The sequence below is a fragment of the Myodes glareolus genome, chromosome 1 (genome assembly GCF_982192425.1).
Source record: "Myodes glareolus chromosome 1, mMyoGla1.1, whole genome shotgun sequence".
NCBI lineage: Eukaryota > Metazoa > Chordata > Mammalia > Rodentia > Cricetidae > Myodes > Myodes glareolus.
The window spans coordinates 113,984,353-114,002,463 of record NC_142026.1 but is presented as its reverse complement, the minus strand read 5'-3'; the positions used below and the strand labels follow the sequence as shown (position 1 = coordinate 114,002,463).

General features: G+C 42.3%; 1 long non-coding RNA gene across 1 annotated transcript in view; it reads left to right on the top strand.

Annotated features, from left to right (window-relative positions):
- Positions 1-11,940, top strand: part of LOC146895832 (uncharacterized) — a 37,588-nt gene extending 25,648 nt beyond the window's left edge. Inside the window, exon 3 of the long non-coding RNA XR_015005316.2 lies at positions 10,035-11,940. This is a non-coding gene — a long non-coding RNA (uncharacterized LOC146895832). The remainder of the gene's footprint in view (positions 1-10,034) is intronic.
- The last annotated feature ends 6,171 nt before the right edge of the window (positions 11,941-18,111 follow it).

Sequence of the window (18,111 nt, the reverse complement as noted above, 5' to 3'; positions counted from 1 at the left end):
GCAGTCCTGTTTTTCTTTTTCATTTTCTTCCTCCTTCTGCTCCTCATTTGGACCTTAGGGGGCTCAGTCTGGTGCTCCTATGTGGGTCTCCGTCTGTATCGCCATCCATCGTCGGATGAAGGTTCCCTCTGGTTTTGCCTTCTTTGCTCACGTTTTCTTTCCTTCTGCTTCTTGTTTGGGCTTAGGGAGTTAAGCATATACTGGATTTTTGGGATCCTGGTCTGTTTGGACACTCACCTTCCTGGACCTGGAGGAAGGGGGGAGGAACTTGAACTTCCCACAGGGCAGGAAACCCTGACTACTCTTAGGAATGGAGAGGGAGGAGGAGAGGGAGTGGGGGGAGTGGGAGGGTGTTGGGAGGAGGGGCGGAAATGGAAACTTTTATAATTTAATAAAATTACTTTCTAATCAAAAAAAGAAACACACATAGTATTTTTTTCATAATATTTTTGTATTTCTTGGATTATTTCACCGAAGCACATTATAGAATTGAATAAATTTCCTCAAGAGGTGCGACCAAACACATCTGAAATGCAGAGCAAACCATTTGAAAATGTCTTCCAGGGCGGAAAAATAGACATCAGTGAAGTGTTGCCTTTTTTAAAGCACCACTTCCCCCCTGTAATTCAAAATTCTTTTTCTGCTTTCTGCGCCATGGTCCCATGGGCCACTGAACTGCCAGCAAGAGCCATAATCATGGGCAGCAGAAGCCAGACACTGGGTCAGGGCGAGCTGGAGGCCCGCGCTGGCTGGTTGTGGGGCTGTCCTCACTCCCTGAAAGAAAGACTTTGCCAGAGCAAAAGACAAAGGGAAGTTTGACTGAAAACCAGTTGCCGTGACGTAGAAACAGATGTGACGGAAAAGCTCGAAAGGATGTGAGAAGCGCCACGACTGCTGTCGTTAATTGTATTCAAATAGTAAATGCACAAAAATTAAAAAAAGAAGTGTCCCAATCCGCCCCCTAAAAAAGGGCAAGCTGCTATCAACTGAACACATGTGACTGAGAAGTCCAAGATGACTCTTGTCCTAGGTCAAACTACTCTTTTAAACATTGTTTTTCATAGCTAAAGCGCTCCCGAAAGTACATCGTCTGACGGTGCCAAATTCACATAGTTTCTAAAAACGCTAAGTTGTGTGGGCGTTAGATGCTCTGAGCTTGCTCAGCACTGGGGGTTGAGTATGGCTAGGGGTACAGAGAATAGGACCCCAGGGTCCACTTACCCCCAACCTATTTTCAAAACCTATTATTAGTGGGAAGTGCGGGACAGGGGATGAGCGGGAGGAACGTGGGGCCTTCCCTCTTGGCAGCATGCTGACGGGGACGTTCTATAATTTCCTTCGCTGACCACGGAACGGCTAGCCATTAAGGCTTTTCGGCCCTGCACATTGTTGCTGTCGTCGATTGCCATACACATCAGAGATGACCACAAATATGGCAGGGGAGCTGTAAGCAGTGAAATCGAAGGATTTGTGGAGCAGTGGTTCAATAGGAAGGAGATACGTGACTTTCTGTGGGAATCCTCAATACGTGTGGGATTCGGTGAATGACTAAGAATGTTTGTAATGTGCCTTTTAGTAGGAAAAAAACTCAAAATAAAAAGTAAGCCAAAGTACTGTGCGTTAACACTACATGTAAATGCCAGTACTTTCACTAGTCAATTTATTCCGTCCTTACCTTCCCAGGTACACACATAAGTTATATGAAGGTTTTATTTCATAGCCCTATCTTTCCTTCTGTCTTCAGTCCTTATATAGCAAGGTTACAGACACCGAATCTTAATCTCTTCAACTTATACACACAAAATACTCCCCCTCAAAGGAGGTCGACAAAACTAAGCTATGCAGGCACACTGACCATCTGCTTCCAAACACTTGACTCTTTCGGTTTTGAATTCTGACCTCAAATGCCAACTGTAAACTGCTAGCAAAATAAGAATTTCTGAGTAGGTTCCCCTTAATTATCGAAAGTCTCTGTTTCTGTCTGCCTCAAGAAGGGTCAGGACAGCAGGAGCTCTCATTTTTCCTTATTAAAATGCCAGTATGCTGGGGAGGGAACATTCATTATGCCTCATTAGCCAACAATACACTTGTTGAATTTCTATGGTATAGCCTTCTCTGAAAATTACTGAAGAGTGGGTTTGTTGGGAAGCAAGATGGTGGGATCCTCTCCAGAGAGAAGGGGAGGTGTATTATCAAGGTTACAGTGTGCAGAGCACAAGCCCTATGTATGCAGTGTAATGATACATATATTATCTTCTCTAATCCTTGTTTAGCTGACATGAGGTAGATACCTTCTCCACTTCAGAAATGAGAGCATTCAGATACCAAGAGGTAACTTCTGCCATTTAAGTCCTAAGTGCTAGATAGCCTCATAAAAAGGTGCGTGAGTCCAGAGGCCTGGCTGATTCTTACCGTCCTGAAGGCAGCAGACTTACAGTCCCCACTTGGGAGGCCAGCAAAGCTGGCCCAGCTATCAAGCCTGAGCAGAAGCAGATATCTGCCCAGCTCCTCAACTAGACCACACAGAAAGCTCTGCTGTGGCCGGAACAGTGTCTGGCTCTTGCTGACTGGCCTACACCAATCCTCTTGAGTGAAGGCAGACCTCGCGTTCTGTGTACAGATGGCAGGAGCTACAACCTGTACAATGTCTTTCATGGAAATGATGGGAGCAACGGACCCACAGCCATTTGCCTCCCTCCGAAACTGCTTCTGAAGAGGAACCCTCAAGTCAATTGTTCGTTCTTCTTGTTTTCTTTAAAACTTTTGCTATTTTTAGTTATGCATATGTTTGTGTGTCTGGGTGTGGGCATGTGTATCTGAGCACAGGTGCCCACAGGGCCCAGAGGTGTTGGATTCCCCTGGATCTACAGTTACAGGTGGTTGTGAGCTGGCTGAGAGGGGAGCTGGAAACAGACTGTGGTCCCTTGCAAAAGCAATGAAAGCTCTTAACCTCTGTCTGAGCCATCTGCCTGCTTCCAAGGCAACTGTTCTACTATCTGAGTGTGAAGCACACCCACGTGAAGCATATGGTTACCTGACTTCCGGGGGATAACATGAACAGACATCTCTTCGCCCTCCATAGGCACCGAGGACAGACAACAAAACAATTGTACCCCAGTCCAGTTTAGTAGACCTTTGAGTTTAGGAGTTGCTTATAGAAGCGTGTGATAGGGGTTACATAAAAGAAAAAAAAAAGAAATCTCACTGCTTTACCAGCAAAACCACCCCGGCAAAAGTGACAACTCTTGGCAGCTCCATTGGAGAGTCTTCTTCTCTCCAGTGATTGCCGATGCCTTTAGATAGAACCTTCGAGAGCCATGTGAATCTTACAACTGTCTTAGTTTCCTGAGCCTTGTAACTTCTGTCATCTCCTTGAGTTCCATAAGTTTTTCTTCTCCCTCCAAGAAGGAATAGCTTGGTTTGGAGGAAACAGTTACAAGATACAAGGCATAGATATTTGCATCAATCCAGGGTGACCCATATAGAGTAAGACTGTAAAAAGGGCAAGAGAAGAGAAGGTTTGCACTGAAGCTCTTTAGACACATTGCACTCCGATGAAACACCAAAACCAAGACAACACCATTTTCCCTCACTGGCATGATAAATCTGCTCCAAAATGTGGATTCCCATAAATAATCTCCTTGAATTAGATGTCAGCTCCTAACTCCAACCCCCATTTTTTCCCTTGAGTACATTTTCACATACATACATAATTATATACAAACATACACACATATGTACAAAGATGTAATGAATTATTATCATATTTATACCATTTTACTTTCTGACTTAGGGTTACTATTGTTTTTTGTTTTTTTAATGTCACATTTTTTTATTTTTTATTAATTTATAAAAGTTTCCACTTCTGCCCCTCCTCCCAATACCCTCCCACTCCCCCCACTCCTCCTCCTCCCTCTCCAGTCCTAAGAGCAGTCAGGGTTTCCTGCCCTGTGGGAAGTTCAAGTTCCTCCACCCTCCCTCCAGGTCTAGGAAGGTGAGCATCCAAACAGACTAGGATCCCAAAAATCCAGTACATGCAGAGGAAACAAGTCCCAGTGCCATTATCAGTGGCTTCTCAGACAGTCCCCGTGCCAGCCACATTCAGAGAATCCGACCACATTCAGAGAATCCGGTTTGATCACATGCTCGTTCAGTCCCAGTCCAGCTGGCCTTGGTGAACTCTCATTAGATCAGTCCCCTTGTATCAGTGGGTGAACGCACTCCTCACGGTCCTGCCTTCCTTGTTCATGTTCTCCCTCCTTTTGCTCCTCATTTGGACCTTGGGGGCTCAGTCCAGTGCTCCAATGTGGGTCTCTGTCTCTATCTCCATCCATCGTTGGGTGAAGGTTCCCTCTGATCCTGCCTTCCTTGCTCACGTTCTCCCTCCTTCTGCTTCTCATTTGGACCTAGGGAGTTAAGTCCAGTGTTCCAATGTGGGACCCTGTCTCTATCTCCATCCATCGCCAGATGAAGGTTCTAAGGTGATGTGCAAAATATTCATCAGTATGGTTATGGGCCAAGGCCAGTTCAGGCACCCTCTCCTCTGCTGTCCAGGGAACAATCTGGGGACCTTTCCTTGAACCTGAGAACTAGGGTTACTATTGTTATGATGAAACACTATGACCAAACATAAACTGGGCAGTAAAGTCTATTTTGCTTACTCTTTAATGTCACAGTTCATCGGCAAAGGAAGGAAGCCAGGACAGGAACTCAAATAGGGTGGTAACTGGAGGCAGGAGTTGATGCAGGGGCCATGGAGAGGTCCTGCTTACCAGCTTGCTCCCCACAGCTTGCTCAGCCTGCTTTATGATAGCACTCAAGACCACCAACTCAAAAGGGAAGTACCACCGTAGTGGGCTGGGCTTTCCTACATCAATCACTAAATAAGAAAATACCCTGCAGTCTTTCCTATAGGCCAATCTCATGGAGATGTTTCCTCTATTGGGATTTCCTCCTTTCAAATGACTCTCATTTGTATCAAGTTGACATAAAACCAGCCAGCCCACCCACTCTTATCTCTCTCCTGTTCTTATGCCCAGCTGGTTCTCCCCTACTTTCTGTTGTGATCCAGTGAATTTCACTACGGTAACTTCTATGACCATAGTTAGGAAGTTATTTACTGGATACTGGGTAACTTACCAGTGGATGAAATGTATGAAAATCACTACCCTTTCCCCAGTTACTCAACTCTATGGGCTTCTCAAGAAGGACTCCACTTGAGTCCTTACATCCTCCAGGATGGAATGTTGAAGGGGTCAGTTTTGTACAGGTCTTGTTCAGGGAACAACAGTAGCTATATGTTTGTGATTGCAACAGAAGAAACATTTTTTATAATTGTCTTTGGTGTCTATCTATCTTGCTGAAGGGAGGCTGCTTGTTCTTCCCCGCCACCCGGCTAGCTTAGACCCGAAATAATCACACAGAAACTGTATTAATTAAATCACTGCTTGACCCATTAGCTCTAGCTTTTTATTGACTAACTCTTATATTAATTTAACCCATTTCCATTAATCTGTGTATCACCATGGAACAGTGGCTTACTGGCTAAAGTTCCCAGCGTCTGTCTCCAGTGGTACCATGGCTTCTCTCTCTGCCTTCCTTCTCATAGTATTCAGTCCTGTCCTCCCTGCCTACCTAAGTTCTGCCCTATCAACAGGCCAGGACAGTTTCTTTATTCATTAATGGTAATCATAGAACATAGAGGGGACTCCCACATCACTATCTCAGTTCTGGTGACTATGGAATGAAGATGACTGCTCTTGGAATATTTTTGTTCCACATTTTCAGGAATCCTATGCAAATTTCTATTAGAGTAAAGAATGTATACTTTTCTCATTCACATTTCTCATTGCCATTTTCTCTATTGGAGACTTAGAACTGTTACTAGTAGATCCAGCCTTGCTCTACTTTCCTATGCATGACACTATAGTCTCCTCTGGATTTATCTTACATCTAGAACACAGAGATGACATTGTACTAGTTATTTTTGTCACCACAGAAGGTGAGGTAGGTTTTGGCTTTCAGTTTCAGGGAGTTCAGTCCATCATGGCAGGTTGAGCCCGGCAGAGCAGAGCAGTGCTGCCTCCAAGGACGGATTTTTGTCCACTCAGTGACTTTTCTTTAAATCACCCTCACCAAGAAGTACATCTTGGCTTACTACACTATTCTATGCATAGTAAGGCTGCCAGTGAAGATTAACCACACCAAGTCCAGCCCTTGTGTGTTGGCACTTAAATATGTCACCTTAAACCATAGTATACCACTCCAATCCCCGAAAAGCTTGTATATATTTCAAAACACAGCTTACATTTTAGTCTATTTTTGACTGCTCCCAACGCTTTAGCAGTTCCTGATGCGGGAGAATTGTCTGTATTCTGTCAATCATATTTTAATAAAACGCTGATTGGCCAGGCAGGCAGTATAGGTGGGAAAACCAGACAGGAAGTGGAGGCAGGGCAATGAGAATAGGAGAAGGCTAGGGAGGAGGAAACTTCCTCAGCCACTCCTGCGCAGACCGAAGAGGCAGCATGTAACTTGCCCAGCTGAGAAAGGTACGGAGCCATGTGGCTACCATAGATAATGATAATGGATTAATATAAGTTACAAGGACTAACAAGAAGCCTGACCTAATGGGCCAATCAGTTTATAACCTAATGTAGACTCCGTGTGATTTTCCTTGGGACTTGCTGGCTTGTTGGGGTACTGGGCGGGACAGATACCCCAACAAGCTGGCCCTCATGTTACAAGTTCCAACTCATTTCAGAGTCCAAATTAAAAGTTTCTCATGGAACATAAGCAAAGTCTTAGCTGGGATCTCATTACAGCCCAGAGCTCCATGTCTATGAATTTGGGCATGTACATACTGATGGAAACTGCAACTGGCTGGGTCAGTTCCACCCCACGGTTTTGCTGCATGCAGCCCATCTAGTTACTCTGTTTGTCCAGCTCCGCTCATGCCCTACTGCTTTCTTCAGCAGATGTTTTGCATTTCTTGCATTTCCAAGATCCTATAGTCTCTACTGCAACTTTGGCTGTCCGCTCACACTTTCACACGCTGCTCTTTCAGGGACTCCTTGCAAGGAATCCAGTCTTCCTATACATTGCCTAACCTTTCATTTACAATCTACATGCCTGTAAAAATTACCACCTGGGTGGTCCCAAAACCTCCCACCAATTTAAGCGGTAACTGACATCCCCTGGACCATGGTTACCTTCATCTCTGGGTAATGAGAGAGGGGTGCTGTTGGTTCTTTCTTCTCAAGGAAAAGAACCCATTTATTTATTTATTTATCTATCTATCTATTTATCATTCATTATTTATCTGCTTGTTTGATTTGTGTGTGCTCTTGTGTATTTGTGTGTATGTGTGCGATGCTGAGAGTTAATCCAGGGCTTTGCACATGCTAGGCCAGTACTCTCCGCTGAATATATACATAACCTGGAGTCTGCACTGTGTGGGGTCCAGCATCTTCTTTCCGTCCTGGTGAAAAGTGCTTATCTTCTCTTTTTGTCACCAGTGTTTTCAACACCTCTCCTTTCTTGCCCACAACTTTCAATTTTCTCATTTTTGGGTCAGAATGTACGTTTTTTTTCCTTCTGAATTCCCACTATAAATCTAGCTAAATGCAGTGAGCAATAAACGTGCCATACCCTGAGTGTTATACTGTCCTTCAAGTTTCCCTTGAGAAATTAGTCTATTACTTCAATGTTTTAAGAAACACTAAACATAGACAAGTTTTTTGCAAATTCAGTAAAAATAAGCTCTAATCCAGTCCTCAACAGTTTCCTTGTTCCCATCTATACTCCTCTGAGTACGACTTTTATTGCTTACCTTACGTAAACATTTTGGTTTTCTGAATTCTCGCAAATCACCAGTTAAGCTCTTCTTAAAGGATCCTAGGGCTTCTCCAGCTCCTATATTCAGAGGCTTCCAAATTGCTTCCACAAATCCAGTACAAAGGTCCAAATACCACAAGGTGAAGTTCAGCCAATTTGCTACAGTTTTCAATATTAATTGCTTCTATCGTTGCTGCTACTAAATTGTGTGAGAGCAACAACTTCAGGGAAGGTTACAATGTTTAGCAAGCAAGGTTTTACAGATCAATGTAACAGGTTTTAAAGATGGCAGTCCTTTATGTTGACTTGATACTTTCTAAGGATATGAAAAGTTTTTGTTTTTTGAGCAAATCTTCTCTGAGAAATTCTCAAATAACAAATGCTGAGAGTTGTTTTTTGCTTCTGTTAAAGATCCCCTCAACAACATCTAGAATCACCCAAGGGGAAAAAAAAAATCCCTGGACATTCTTGTGAATAAATATCAAAATGGAGTTAATTAAGTTGTTAAGAGCTGCCCTAAATGTTGGTGGAACTGTTCCATGGGCTGGGGTGCTGCCCTGACCACAAAGGAATGGATTAGATGAGTGTGAGCGTTTATTTCCTACGGCTTCCTGACTGTGGACTCATCGCAAACAGCTGCCTCCTGCTCCTGTTGCTATGTGTTTCTCTGCAGGACGGGGTGCACCTCCAATGCTCCTGTTGCTATGTGCAGGATGGGGTGTATCTCCAATGCTCCTGTTGCTATGTGCAGGATGGGGTGCACCTCCAATGCTCCTGTTGCTATGTGCAGGACGGGGTGCACCTCCAATGCTCCTGTTGCTATGTGCAGGACGGGGTGCACCTCCAATGCTCCTGTTGCTATGTGCAGGACGGGGTGCACCTCCAATGCTCCTGTTGCTATGTGCAGGACGGGGTGCACCTCCAATGCTCCTGTTGCTATGTGCAGGATGGGGTGTACCTCCAATGCTTCTGTTGCTATGTGTTTCTCTGCAGGACGGGGTATACCTCCTGTTCCTGTTGCTATGTGTTTCTGTGCAGGACGAGGTGTACCTCCAAACTGTGAGACAAAAGATATCCTCCTTTCTTTAAGCTGTTTCTGCCACAGCATTAGAAAATAATTTGCAAATCTGCCCTTTTCACTTTTCCTTCCTTCCTCAGTGACCAGTGGACCTTTAGCAGCTATTGGTGTGTGGTGCATTGAAGCACAATTATTAAAAGCTCAGAGACTGATATTGGGATTCAGCCTGGAGACCAGAAAAGCAAAAAAGCCAGTCACGGCTTCTTACCTCAACCTCTGTCTGAAAATGGCGATCCTGCCTCCAGGAACCCCAGAATGGGACTGAGACTGAGAACTGTCTCTTCCTGTTTTATAATCCTCTCTAGGGCTGGGATTAAAGGCGTGCACCACTGGGATTAAAGGCATAGTATACACTGCCCAGTTTCTATGGCAACTAGTGTGGCTACTGGGAATAAAGATGTGTGTTACCTTACTGCCTGGTCTGTAAGGCTGACCAGTAGGGCTCCTTTACTCTCTGATCCTCAGGCAAACTTTATTTATTAAAACACAAATAAAATGCCACTGCAGCACAGTGTTGGGAGGTGATGCACTTAATTTGATTTTGAATGAACTAACAAATATTTTTTAAATTTTTACATGTTTAGCTTTTAGTACAGTAAATATATCATTTGCTGTAATTCACACAAATGGTGGCCCTTTGGGGGTATCAAAGATTAATGAATTTTAAGACATCTGAAAATGATTCTTTTAGAGACATTGTAAAACTCTAGCTATTTCCATATCCCCATTGGTCAGTTTAACAGGTTTGTGTGTGTGTGTGTGTGTGTGTGTGTGTGTGTACATGTGTGTGTATACTCCTGTTCCTGTTACTATGTGTTTTTCTGCATGATGGAGTGTACCTCCAAACTGTGAGATATATACTGAATTTATTCATTCTCCCAATACTCAAATCTTGATAATAAAGAGAAAGAAATTAAACCTGTAAGAGTTATCCTCTAACACTTTGAAAGTTTCTTCCAGTTTGGAGTGTTTTACTATGCTGTCATCAGAATAATTCTAGGCTCTATGCCTCCAAATACAGTCTGCTTTTTACCAGATTTATCTAATACCTATTATATAAACGTTATCTTCTTACAACGGTGGAGAAAAGACTGATGGAATGTTTTCCTAACTTCCTCAGGTGTCAGATATTAGATGGGAGAGAAGATCACACACACAACGGAGTTCAGATCGGCTTGCTGGCGCTCGGGCGCACAATGATCCTGTACTGTCTGGTCCAGCTTCCTGTGGGCTGCTCGGGGGCGGTGCACAATCCCTGGGCATTCTCCCAAGGGTGGGGCAAAAGCCATAATGACCTAACACCACTTTACTGAGCTTTAAAAAGCGCAGCAGCAAAGCTGAGACCAGCTGGAGAGAGCCCGAGGAAGCAGTGTAGACCGGCAACTCTCTGGTGTGGCGGTCAGTAACTCCTTCCTGAAGACCCAGCCTGCTTCAACTTTAGAGCTGATAAGGACATGCGTAGAAAGCTCAACTTCTTCCCCAGGCTTGGTAAATGAGAACATTCCCAAACTATGAAGAAATATGATCCATAAAGTCCCTGTTAGTCCCTGTCTTGATGGTATTGGCCTAGTCAATGAAACACGATCCTGAACAAATTCTACGTTGTCAGCCATTCCAAATCTTATTCTGTGAAAATCTATGGCTCCCGTTCCTTATGGTTGTGTAGAATATTGCAGCTCATGAAAGACATTCACCATAAAATGGACTAAGCAGGACCTACTGTCCTTATTTTACATGCCAGAAAATTGGAAAAGCAGAGATTTATTTCAGGTCATAAAGAATAGGAGCCCTTCGAAACCGTTCGCAGCATGAGGGACTATCATTCATGAACAGTCTTGGGTCATCTTCTGTCAGCCTCCCGGGGATTAAAGGAGAGCAAGAGAGTCTGAGGTGTGCACCAGCGTCACTGGAAATAGCATGCAAACACCTGCTGGCACAAGTTTTTCTCTACGCATCATAGTTACCAAAACACATCCAGGTGCTTAGGAGGTTCCAGGCTCTGGAGTGGAGTCTTGGTGCACATTCACCGGAAGTTCTTCGTAGATCTCCGCCCACCATGGGTCCCATTGGCCGGGTCCCCAGGTCCTGATGAATGGACAGCATCCTTATGCAATCTGTGTTGGAACTTCATTAGTGCATAACTATTTTCACAGCTGCTGCTCTAAACACAGAAAGGACAAAAATTTCCTTCATTCTCCCCAAAGCGCAAAGAGGGCGAGAAGACTCCATAGGCTGTGCTTGGCCTTCGAGCCAAACTTTTCCTCGGACAGGCTTTGCTTACTTGAAAAAAGATTTAACCTGGTCACGAAAACAAGCACTGACACAAAATAAGGTTCAAAACCATGAATAACCTGAAGTAAAATGTGAAGGCAAAGTTAACAGTGATACTGCTGTCCCTATAGGATGTGGGCATCTGGATTGTCCTGGTCCAGGTAACTGGTCATGTTCCTGTTTTGGTAGAATGAGAGTTCTAACAAAAATTATAAGATTTATAAAAAATGCATTTTATTTTCATCTTACTTTGAAAATTATATTCTTCACACACCCCAGATTTGAATCTCTCTGAAGAACACTGTCATGGTTGTATCTAATAGCCTTTAGTTATTTCTTTTGGACTCCAGCTCGTGGCCACTTGACTAGGTCTTCTCTGATGGCCAGCATCAGCCTTTGCAGCTGCAGTCTCCGAGCTCGCCACTCCCTGGGGGGGGGCGGACATTCACCTGCAAGACCATCACAGTTGCCCACTAAGCCACTGAGTACACAGCATTTAGGATTAGTCTGTCGTTGCTCTTTTTCTCCAAGTAGTAACAAACCTTGAATGCCCTATTTGAAAAACATATCTGAAGCCATAAAAGGCATTTTAGAGGAATTTAAATGGGTTAGTTACTCTTCTAATGGTCAATTGCATAGGTCTTTGGATGTAGAGCGGATTAAAGGGAAAAAAGAAGCCATTCAGTGCTGATCAGTCATTCTGTCATATCGGTGTCCATGACTTTGGGATGATGTCTTTAAATGACGAACCATGACCTGTGCTGGTTTCATATTGGCATCACTTTTTCAAAGGAACCTGTGTCTGTGTTTTATAAAGTAACATAACCATTTAACTGAACTATACAGTTTCATGGGATGTGACATAATTCATTGGCAGTCTGTCTAAGAGTTTATACCTTGAAGCTATGTTTATGTCTTTACTAAATGCTTATTGGATGGAGTTCAAGATTTTCAAAATAATACCATATTCTCTTTTATAGAAAGTATGCCATATCCAAAGACAGTCTTTGGATCACCAAACACTGGTAAAACCAGAGCAAAAATTTCTGTTTGACAAGCAAATTACAGCAATATAAAAGTTATTACATAAAAGAGAATGTCAAAAATTTCCTCACATCACTTTCTGATTAGACATTCACAATATTTTTATAATTCATCATCGTATTAATAATAACGGTTAAGAGGCATGGGCTCTAGAGGACACAGTACTGGCCTTGCCACTTGTGGCTTCTACAGGAGAAAACTTTTCTATACCCTCTTGTACTCCATGTCTAGAGTTTTCACATTAAATAAACAGCAGCAACAAAAGCTATCAACAGAATAAAACAATGAAAAATGTATCTGATATTGGCATTTTTATATGTACAAGACTTCACAGGAAAAAATATAAAGAAATATAGACTTAGGAGTCTATGTAATATTTTATCAAAAGATGATAAAGTATGGAGAAATAACTAGACAAATAAAAGGGTCTTTGAGCTTATAAAGGTAGTGCATTCTGGGAAAATAAATAAATGAGGAAATCTAGACGGTAGATAGGAGCTATTAATTCAAATTTGTTTGCATAGAATCGCATATCTATCATCTCCAATTGCTACCTTAAGAGCGGGTCTCTTCTTTACCAGGGAGAAGGGGGCACATTCCCAAAGGCAATTCACGACCTGCTCTTAAGAATACGGAGCAAGAACAGAGAACCCTCACTCTGCTTTTCCTCAATTGACTCCAACTCAAAATAATCCTTATGTCAAAGTGTCACGTTCGACAGCAATGTACTTTGATCCTGTTAGGACTCTATGACTTTTAACAAGTTCCTAACTTTTAAAAGTGTAATCATAGTGCCCACCTTAGAAGAATGTTGTGGCATTGGCCAGGTAATCCTTATAAGGTACTCAGCACCTGAACTTGATTCATAAAAATCCAACAGAGGATATCTATTACTCTTATTTTGTTGCTACTTAGTATTAAGTATGTATACTTACGCTTTGAGAAAGTGGAAGAATGGGGAAAGTTATATCAAGAATATTTAGTCTACAGTGTAATTGGTTGATGGGGAAAAGACACCAAAGCTTCGGTTGACCATGCGGTAGTGGCAGTAGAGCTAGAAGCCTGCGGAGACCTCAGGTTGTGGATTTCTTCTCGGGGATCTGTGTACCTCTTATCCATCTTAGCAATCCCCCTGCAGCTGTGACCTTTCATCTTCAGCAGAATTAAAATCGCATTGTGGGTTCTTCCTCCGAGCAGAAGGCATGCTTCTGATGTTCCCTTTTGGTCTCTTTCTCCGTTCTTGTTTCAAACAGGATGAGCTGAGAGCCAGACTTGGACCTGAGGAATACAGTCCCCAAGTTATACCTTGTAAAGATTCAAGAGCGAATGTGAAAAGAGAAGGAAATCTAAGCTAATAACTCAGTGTGTGCCTGCTCACTATAGCCAAATAAAAGAGATGGATGCGTCCAGAGCATAGCCAAAGTTCCATTTAGAAGATAAAGGCAAGATATTTAGGAAACACCTTGTAAGAGGGCAGCTGATCTATCAACAACCCGTTTACAGTGAGACTCTTATATGACAGGCCTGGTCCAGGTGGCTGCACTATGTCTGCCTTGCTTTATGAATTTCAACTTTCCTGTGGAGTTTCTTATAAGCTTTGCAGCATCCCTGTGCTCAGACTACCTACCATAACATATTAAATAAGTTATGTTAAATGGCAGCTCAGCAATATCAGAGGATTTTTAAGACTCTATTTTATGAGATTCATTTCTTTTTATGACTCTTTTGTCTGAAAAGATGAAATCCAATGGCATTTTTGAAACTTATACTTTGGCTGATAATCCAGTCTAGAACTTTCTTGCTCTTCCCAGTCTTTTTTTTTTTTTAAAAAAAAAGAAAATATTTTGACCTAATAATTTTTTCCACAGCTTTCATTCCTTCAGATCTTCTGGCTGAATCTCTCTCTCTCTCTCTCTCTCTCTCTCTCTCTCTCTCTCTCCTTTAATTCCTTCTTTCCTTCCTTTCTTTTTCTAAAGCTAAAGAAGCAGGGAGATAGCTCAGTGGGTAAGTGTTTAACACACAAGCACGGAGACCTGAGTTTGGATTCACTAGACCCACACAAAGCTGGGTGAGGCAGCAGGACTCTGTGAGGCAGAGATGGGGAATCCCCAGGAACCCCTGGACTCAGTGTAACTCAATTGCAAACAGCAAAGAGGTCATGCCTCAAATCAGAAGGAAGACAATGACCAATACCTGGGGCTGCCCTCTGATATTCATATGCAAACCTCCGCAACCTATACACACACCCGTATACATATCTGTATATACACACACACATGCACACACAAGCACACATGCTCTCTTTGTGACTGTGTCTGTTTTCTTCTCTTTCTGTTTTTCTCCCCCCCCCCCCACTCATGCACTCTCCAAACCTAAGACCAAGCACTCAGGTTTAATCAGCTTAGACTGACAATTCAGGTTATCAGCACCCCTGCTTGTAATGGGTTTCAGTAATAAAAAATTTTGAAACTCAGCCCCTCTTGCCTACTAGAAAATTATTTGCACAAGTGAAGAATGTCCATTTTTTTTAACTTGGCTTTGAACATTATTTTCTCATTGTTTGCCTTCTAGTGATGCCAGAACTATTCGCTTTCCGGATCTGGTCCTTGCCCAGGTTCACTGTTACATCCTACAGCGCACTGTTGGATTCGTGTTTGGCTTCTGGGCATTCTGCTCTCTGGCTTCCCATTTATTTTTCTCATTCCCTCTTTCCCAGGAAGCTGGGACTCTGAAACTTGCAGTTACAGGACTGGGATGTTCACAGAAATGCGTGTACACAAATGGGTGACGGATCTACCAGAAAGCAGTTCTTTCTCTACAAAGTCTAATGATAAGTGGCCTCTGTCGGGAAAACATCAGGCCTCTTACACAGGAACCGTGTGCCAGTTCAGCTCAGCCCAGCTCCTTTTTTGGGTTTTTTTTTTTTTGGTTTGGTATTCATTCTAAGAAGTTGCAGTTTCAGGAGAATGAGGTTATGGGGTTCTTATCCCACCACAAGCACTGTAACTTTGGAGAAGAACTCTTTGTAGTTCTAACTTCTGCAAAGATGGCGGTTTCCAGGCTCATTTTTGTACTCTGTGCTTGCAAATCCAAATTCATTTGAGTTTTCCTGCAGTCTCCTGATAGCCAGGGTAGGGACTTGATAGTTGAAGTGGAAGCTTCAATAAGTGTGAACCAGTTTACACTATATAACCCATTCCGTGTGCTCTTTATCTATGGCTGCAAAATTTCTTCACGTCCATATTTGATTTTGGCAACACCATGTTGTTTTACATTCTTATTTTTCTTTTTCTCTCTTGGTTCTCTCTCTCTCCCTCCCTTCTTCTTCTTCTTCTTCTTCTTCTTCTTCTTCTTCTTCTTCTTCTTCTTCTTCTCTCTCTCTCTCTCTCTCTCTCTCTCTCTCTCTCTCTCTCTCTTTCCCTCTCTCCCCCCTTCCCCCCTCTCTCTCTCCCCCCCTCTTTCCCTCTCTTCCTTCCCTGTGGCACAGAGAATGGGGCATGCCTGCTGTGTCAGAGATGGTTGTTGTCACATAATTATATTTCTTCTAATTTCATAGTGTCTAACACAAGATGGGTCACATAAAAGATGTGAATATATCTTATGAAAGTGCTGGTAAGTGCTCTCTGTTGATAGAATTCTCGACAATAAGTTTGTATCATTTATACATTGTAAACTTACAGCCATTTCTTCCTTCCTTCCTTCCTTCCTTCCTTCCTTCCTTCCTTCCTTCCTTCCTTCCTTTCTTCCTTCCTTTTACATACTAAGCAGCTGGACTTCTGCCATTTGCTACATCCATGGCCTACTTGAATTATTTCTGGCTTGCTTTGCTGATGAGAATTCAAGCTTTGAGCATCAGAATTTGGTTTAGTATTGTAAACTAAAACAAAGCAGTATAAATCCTTGGAGTTCAGACACACTAATATTTTCCAGGTCTCTTCCAAAGCCATATACAGCTATAGTATGGTTGAATTTGGAGTCTGTGTCACTAAAGAAAAAATGGGTGTTAAGTGAGATCATAAGAGTGGGGCATGATCCAGTAGAAGTGCTGTCCTTTTGAGAAGGACACCCCAGCGTCTGCTCTCAGTCTCCCTTCCTTCCTTACAAAGCAGCCTAACTGGCAACACAATCATGGACTGAGGAGATGGCACACTTGCTGGTGACATTGCCAACTCTAAGGCAGTCATGTGTTCAGTTGCCCAAGTATACTAAGATAGAGTTAAATTTTCTTTAAACGTTTCGCTAACAGAAGATCAGAGAGTTCGCTGCGAGGTCATGTCTCCTAGTAATACCAGAAGCCACACCCAGAAAATCTCACCAACGTGACTGCCCAAATGTGTGCTGAGCAAGAATAATACCAAAGAACATGTCAAACGATATAGGGAAAAGTCCACAGGACCTCAATGCCATACAAAGAGCTCTAGGCAGCTTAGGAAATTTGGGGGTGGGAGAGGTGGCTTCCACCAGGGAAGAGCACACCAAATGGTTGCCCAGTACCAAATTGTCAACTGTGGACATATGCATGTGGGTAACAGTATACCAACTCAACAGGTTATATTTAGGAATATAATTGTATGTACAAATGCGTATATACATTACAATAGCAATTAGTGAAAAAAGAGACCTTGAATTTTAATGAGAGTGAGGAGGGATAAATGGAAGGATTTGAAGGAAGGGGAAGGAAGAAATGTTGTAATTGAACTATAATATCGTTTTTTAAAGTTTAGCTAAATTTTTCTTGCATTGGGTAACAGAAAATGAAGGAAATGCAAAGTTTGATTTATTTTCAAACAAAAATTCTTATGAGGGGTTTCTCTAACTCTCACTAAAAACTGTTAAATATTGGTCCGAGTGTATTGCAGCAAAGACTTGGGAGCTTATGGAACTTAAAACTTCCAAATGAACTTCAAAGACATTTAATTGCCTTATTTAAACTTGAATAAATTTCTAAGAATAAGGAACCAAGTATTCCTGAGTCCTGAATAGATTATAAAGGCAAAATTATGTTTTCTTACATGTGTATATTTAACTGCTTATTAATCATGTAAGTCTATAATTTTGGAAAACAGTTAAATTTTTGGGCCAATAGAAATACGTGAATTAAGAAAGAATTGTATTTATAATGTTATTTGCATCACAGTTCTAGATATCAGACAAAATATGTAAACATAATGATTCATTTAACGAGGAAACATAAATTACTTGAGGCTATAAAACTCTGAGCATCATCAGCGTCTAGCATCTTACCCATGAGGATTCAGTTTTTCACTGTTTTATCCGCAAATAAGAACATTTTCTGAAACCAGAAGATTCTATTATCTAAGAATAAATTTTAAAGTAGGAATCATAGAATTTGAAGTTAAATTGTAAATATTTGGGCCCAAGAGATTGCTTGAAGTCAAATTGATCCCTGGTGGGAGAATCAACCTTGATAAGCAAGGGGCATTTCTACCTCTCAACAAGATTAATTTGTATCATTATATATTACCATGTATCCTCTCTTTTCTTGTTTGTGTGTGCATATGTACATGTGTATTTGTGCAGGTACACATGTGTGAACATACATGGGGGGCCTGAAGTCAAACTTAATTGTTGTTCTTCAGAAGCCACACTTGTTGGCTTTCGAGGCAGGGTCTTTCACTACCCTGGAACACACCAGCTAGCCGAGGCTGGCCAGCCAGCAACTCCCAGGTATTTCTCCTGTCTCTGCCTTCCCAGGGGTAGGATTACAAGCATGTACCACTATATTCAGCTTTTTCCTGGAATGCTGGAGATTAATTCAAATCTTCATGCTTGCATATCCAAGAATTTAATACCTGGGCTATGTATTCAACCCTCTTTGATTTTTCTTCATGACATTCATCATATTCTCAATTAGGTAATTA